Source organism: Pogona vitticeps, chromosome 2 (genome assembly GCF_051106095.1).
Source record: "Pogona vitticeps strain Pit_001003342236 chromosome 2, PviZW2.1, whole genome shotgun sequence".
In the NCBI taxonomy this organism is placed as follows: domain Eukaryota; kingdom Metazoa; phylum Chordata; class Lepidosauria; order Squamata; family Agamidae; genus Pogona; species Pogona vitticeps.
The window spans coordinates 14015034-14021728 of NC_135784.1; the positions used below are offsets into that span (position 1 = coordinate 14015034).

Here is a 6695-nt window from a genome sequence, read left to right on the forward strand (position 1 = left end):
GGGTTCAAATCCCTGCCTGGCTATGAAAAATTCCAGGTGGGGTCAGATGGCACCTGGAAAACAATGACAACTCCTAGAAGGGCTGTGTTTATTTGGAAATGCCTTGAGAACACTGGAGAAGAAGAATGAAAAGACTAAAGCAATGGAAAGGAACGTGTTCTTAAAGGGGTTTGAAGGTGTTTGGAAAAAATGGCTTGGGATAGAAAGTTGTTGTTTTATTTACTTTATTTGTATTTATTTCTAAAGAATGAAAAGACAATCGACCATTGTACAAATATTAAATACAAAACTATTCCCCACATTTCTCCAAATCACATATATACTGTACCTTTCCCCATCACCTTTTAAAGAAAAATTGACCAACAATCTAAGTCTCTTTTCAAACCACATGTCTTTATTTTATCGGCATATTTTAATAATGGCTTCCAGTTTTCCGTGAATTTACTATGGCTTATTTCTCCTCTATGTACTCTAACTTTATTCGTCATTTTTTCCATCAACAATGTACAGTATGCCACATTTTACTTGTGAATGCTTGCACTGAGAGATCTTGGGCTTTTTTCCAATTTTTAGCTATTTCAGATCTTGCGGTGCCTATGAGATTTGCAATTAATTGTTTATATTGTAGTTTCTCATTTCCTCCCATGAATAATGAAAATAACAATAATGTTTCATTAATCTCTATTTTTTGATTAGTCACTGTTTCTATCCATTTAATTACCTCCAGCCAAAAAGTTTCTATTTTGGGGCAAGAGATCCACATATGTTCCAGAGTTTTGTCCGCAGTTCCTCCAACATTTTTCAGATATATCTTTATTAATTCTGTGTAGTTTTGTAGGGCATAGATGCCATCGGTGCACTACCTTTAGAACCGTTTCTTTTGCACTTGCTGAAATAGATTTATATGGATATTTTTTCCAGATTCCTGTCCAAATTTCTTCAGATATATTAATATGTAAATTTGTTTCCCACACTGTTTTAGTTCCTCCACCTTTTCCATATTCTTTTTCAATAATGCTTTTATATATTAGTGAGGTTAATCCTCTTTTTATTTTTATCTTTTTGTATACAATAGTGTTCGAATTCAGTTAATGTTCTTAGAAGGCCAGTTTTTTTTGTTGTAAGTAAGTAGTGAAACTTCTTATTTATTTGTAGCCAATTGCTTTTTATTTGCTTTGTTTTCTCTTCTATTTGCCTGATAGTAAGTGGTTCCCCTGACTCAAATGTCATTAATTCTATGTATTCCAATTTGCTTCCATTCCTTAAATTGTGCATATTTTTCTTTAGACTTAAAATCTGGGTGATCCATGAGGGGACATAAAGGGGATACTGGGGGGGGCAATGTTTTACTATGTTTTCTCCATATCCTTCATGTTTCAGAAATGAATGGGTTCTGTATTTGTTCTCCTTTTCCAATTGTTTTTTTTTGTAGTATAAATATACTTGTTTACTATGTCCATTTTCATTTCACTTTCCATTTTAACCCAATCTGAATTTTTACAAGCCTCGTCAATTTGTATAAGTTTAATACAGTGGTGCCCCGCATAGCGAGGTTAATCCGTTCCGGATTAACCCTCGCTATGCGAAATCGTCGCTAAATGGGTAGGGGAAATGTATTGAAACGCATTAAACTTTATTTAATGCGTTCCAATACCTTTGTTACTTACCCGTTCAGCGAGGATTCCAAGTGCCGGCAGCCATTTTCGCGCCTTCGCTAAGCGAGGGCAGGGCACGAAAACGGCTGCCGGCAGCCATTTCCGGGCTTCCGGCAGCCATTTTGGAACCGCCGATCAGCTGTTCGACGGCTCCAAAATGGCCGCCGCAATACCCGATCTTCGCAATGCGGGTTTTCCCCATTGCGACGATCGGGGATGTTTCCGTATAGCGATCCCGAAAAAGGGATCGCTATACGGAAACATCGCTATACGGTGCACTGGTTAAGCAAGGCACCACTGTAATTTGGTTTATTTGCAAAGCTTCATAATATTTTTGGAGCTGTGGTATCCCTAATCCCCCCTTTTGACCCTGTCTATATTTGACGCTATTTATTAATCTTATCTTCTTTCCCTTTCCTGCAATAAAATTTTTTGCTTTCCTTGCCATAGTTTTACTTTTTTTGTATCTGGCTGTAATGGGATATTTTGGAATAGAAATTGAAATTTTGGTAATATATAAGATTTAATCAGAGCAATTCTCCCCAACATTGATAAGTTCAAATTGACCCATTTTGTCATTTTTTCTTTTGCAAATTTAAATAGATTTTTATAATTTCTGTAGATTAATTAAGATTTTTTTGTTACCCATATTCCTAAGTATTTAAAACTTGAATAACATAACTCTAAATGAGATGCTTTTCTAATTTCATTTTGTTCCCTAATAGGGATATTTAAACATAATAATTTAGATTTTTGGAAATTAATTTTTAAACCTGTATATTGACTATACTCCTCTAATATTTCTTTTAAATGTTCTATTCTTTGTAATGGGTCCTCCCCAAAAAGGAGCATATCATCTGCATATAAGTTTATTTTGTGTTGTCTATTTTTTGTGGACAATCCTCTGTTTTCACTTTCTCTTATTTTTGTCACAAGAGGTTCCATTATTAATGCAAATAGGATTGGAGACAAGGGATCGCCTTGTCTAGGTCCCCTAAATAATGTAAATTTTTCAGATTCCAATCCGTTAATAAGTACCATAGCATCTGCTCCTATGTATAATTCCTTTAAAACTTTAATAAATTTTTTACCCATATTCATTTTTTCCAACAGATCAAACATGAATTTCCATTCCACCCGGTCAAAGGCCTTAAGGGCATCCAGTGAGAGTATTGCCATCTTCTTTTTTTCTTTATTGGCTGTGTATATAATATTCAATACTCTCCGGATAGCATCACGCATTTGTCTTCCTGGCATAATCCCATATTGGTCTGTATGAACATATTTAGTTACAAAACTACTTAATCTTTGTGCCAATATTGTTGAAAAAAAAATTTGATCTTGATTTTGCAGTGTTATAGGTCTGTAAGAGGATCTTTTTCTGGTTTCAATATAGTTATTATTCTGGCCGTATGCCATGACTCTGGTATTTTGTCACCTCCCAATTCAGAGCATGTTACCATAGTCTCTTGAGACTGAAGGATGCCTATGATGATGATGATTGGGAAAATTGAGTTAAATAGCTTTAGAAGATGTTCTATGACATCTTCTTCCCATACTTTATAGAAATCAGCTGTGAATCCATCACAGCCTGGTGCTTTTCCTTTCTTTAAGTTTTTTGATAACTGAATTTATCTCAGTTTTTGTTATTGGGCTATTTAAATAGTCTTTATGTTCCTCTAAAATTTGGCTTATGGCTAATGCTTGTATAAATTTTTTAGTATTTATGTCCGGTGTTACTTCTGATTTATATAAATCTTTATAATATTAATAAATTATAATAAATTAATAATAAATTATAATAAATTAATAAATTCAAATAATAATAAATCTTTATAATAATAATAGGGACGTGGTGGCGCTGCGGGCTAAACCGCAGAAGCCTGTGCTGCAGGGTCAGAAGACCAAGCAGTCGTAAGATCGAATCCACGCTACAAAGTGAGCGCCCGTCACTTGTCCCAGCTCCCGCCAACCTAGCGGTTCGAAAGCATGCAAATGCAAGTAGATAAATAGGGACCACTTCGGTGGGAAGGTAACAGTGTTCCGTGTCTGAGTCGCACTGGCCATGTGACCATGGAAGATTGTCTTCGGACAAAACGCTGGCTCTATGGCTTGGAAACGGGGATGAGCACCGCCCGCTAGAGTCGAACACGACTGCACAAAAATTGTCAAGGGGAACCTTTACGTTTACCTTATAATCCATGAATGTAGAAAGTATTTGTTGCTGCGAATATACCATTATTCCTTCCTTCGTTTTTAATGAAACAATTGTTCTTTTTGCTGCCCTCTTTTTAACTGCATGTGATAGCAGTGTAGTGTTTTTATTTCCATGTTCATAATATTCTCTCTTTAAATAGTTCATAGCTGTATGAACCTTTGCAGTATACAATGCTTCTAACTCTACTCTAGTTTTTGTTAATTCATTAAGTATATTCTTGGTTCCTAGTTGTTTATGTTGTTCTGTTAATTTTTTAATTTTACTTTCTAATTGTTCTTGGAGCTTATTTCGTTCTTTCTTTATGAAAGTTGTTGTTTTATTTGATCAAGGAGGCTTTGCAGCATTTTTTATGAATTAATTTTAAAATCATGCAAAATAGACAAAAAAACAGGCCCACACTACTAGCCAATACAGGATAGATGAAACAAAATGTAACAATCAACAATTAACAAATAAACAGTATCTTTTTTTACTGTTGGTGTACCGCCCACCCTGCTGCGTACCAACAGTCCCTACCTGAGCTGACGGAGGCAGTCTCGGACCTGGTGTTGAGGACTCCCAGGCTGCTGGTGCTGGGGGACCTCAACATCCATGCTGAGGCTGCCTTGACTGGGGCGGCTCAGGACTTCATGGCCGCCATGACAACCATGGGGCTGTCTCAATGTGTCATCGGCCCGACACATGAGAAGGGCCACACCTTGGACCTGGTTTTCACAACGGGACTGGAAGATGGTGGTTTGGATGTGGAGGGGCTGGTTGTGACCCCATTGTCATGGTCAGACCACTTCCTGGTCAAGTTTAGTCTATTAGCTTCTTCTTCCCTCTGCAAGGGTGGGGGATCTATTAAGATGATCCGCCCTCGGAGACTTATGGATCCAGATGGATTCCTGAATGCTCTGGGGGAGTATCCGTCTGATATGGTTGGCGCTCCTGTCGAAGCTCAGGTCACCCTATGGAATAGGGAGATGACCCGGGTGGTTGACACGATTGCGCCTAAGCGCCCTCTCCCTGCTCGCCGAGCCCAGACAGCTCCCTGGTATACTTCTGAACTGCGGGCGATGAAGCGAGAGGGGAGACGGCTAGAGCGCAGGTGGAGGAAGTCCCGCTGGGAATCCGATCGAACACGACTTAGAGCCCATTATCGGGCCTATTTCGTGGCAATACGGCTGGCGAAACGGCAATATTTCTCCAGCCGCATTGCTTCCTCAGAATGTCGTCCAGCAGAGCTGTTTCGGGTGGTCCGGGATCTTCTTCAACCGGGAAACCCGGTGGAGGTCCCGGACTGCTCATCAGCTCGCTGTGATGAGTTTGCTATTCATTTTGAGGAAAAAATCGCTCAGATTCGCAGTGGGCTGGACTCCACTGTTACTGCAAAATCGGAAGATGTGTCCAGTGTGCCGTGCTTAGGTCAAACTTTAATGGATGAGTTTCAATTGTTGAGACCCGAGGATGTGGACAGGGTGCTTGGATCTGTCCGTTCTACCACCACGCCACTCGACCCTTGTCCATCTTGGCTAATTGGAAGATCTGCCAGGGGGGTTCGCACTTGGGTCCAGGAGGCCGTGAACGCCTCTCTGAGAGAGGGAGTGGTCCCTACCGCCTTGAAAGAGGCGGTAATTCGACCACTCCTTAAAAAGCCTTACCTGGACCCAAGGCAGGTGGTCAACTACCGACCAGTGGCGAACCTCCCTTATTTGGGCAAGGTGTTGGAGCGGGTTGTGGCCGGGCAACTCCAGGCGCTGCTGGATGAAACGGATTTTCTGGATCCATTTCAGTCGGGTTTCAGGCCGGGTTTTGGTACAGAGACAGCCTTGGTCGCCCTGTATGATGACCTTTGCCGGGAGAGAGACAGGGGGAGTGTGACCCTATTGATACTCCTGGACCTCTCAGCGGCTTTTGACACCATCGACCATGGTGTCCTTCTGGATAGGCTGGCTGGGTTAGGAGTTGGGGGCACTGTTTTACGGTGGTTCCGCTCCTTCCTAGCTGACCGTATCCAGAGGGTGGTGCTGGGGGACAGTTGCTCTGCCCCATGGCATTTATGTCATGGGGTTCCTCAGGGCTCGATACTGTCCCCCATGCTGTTTAACATCTACATGAAACCGCTGGGAGAGGTCATCAGGAGGTTTGGGTTGAGGAGTCAGCAATATGCTGACGACACTCAGCTCTACCTCTCGTTTTCCACCAATCCAGGTGAGGCGGTTTCTGTGCTGAACTCGTGTCTGGACCTGATAATGGACTGGATGAGGGTTAATAAATTGAAACTCAATCCAGACAAGACGGAAGTGCTGTTAGTGGGTGCTTTGCCGGACAGGTTGGAGGGCCACTTCCCTGTCCTGAATGGGGTTACACTCCCCCTAAGGGACAGGGTCCGCAGCCTGGGGGTGCTCCTGGACCCCAGTCTAACTTTGGAAGCTCAGGTGGACTCGGTGGCCAGGGGTGCCTTCCTTCAGCTGCGGAAATTATACCAGCTACGGCCCTACCTGGACGAGTGGAGTCTCATGACAGTTACACATGCACTGGTAACATCTCGTATTGATTATTGCAATGCGCTCTACGTGGGGCTGCCTTTGAAGACGGTCCGGCAACTGCAACTGGTTCAGAATCGAGCTGCGCGGCTGGTGAGTGGTGGGGCCGCCAGAGAGCACATCAAGCCGATTCTGTATAATTTACACTGGTTACCAGTTGCTGTCCGGGCCCAATTCAAAGTGCTTGTTTTGACATATAAAGCCCTAAACGGCTTGGGCCCTCGATACTTGAAGGACCGCCTCCTTCCATATGAGCCTACCCGGCTGTTAAGATCTAGCCAGGGGGCCCTTTTG

General features: G+C 42.0%; 1 protein-coding gene across 1 annotated transcript in view; it reads left to right on the top strand.

Annotated features, from left to right (window-relative positions):
- LOC110070029 (uncharacterized) overlaps positions 1 to 6695 on the top strand; it is a 44020-nt gene that overhangs the window by 13915 nt on the left and 23410 nt on the right. The window lies entirely within an intron of this gene.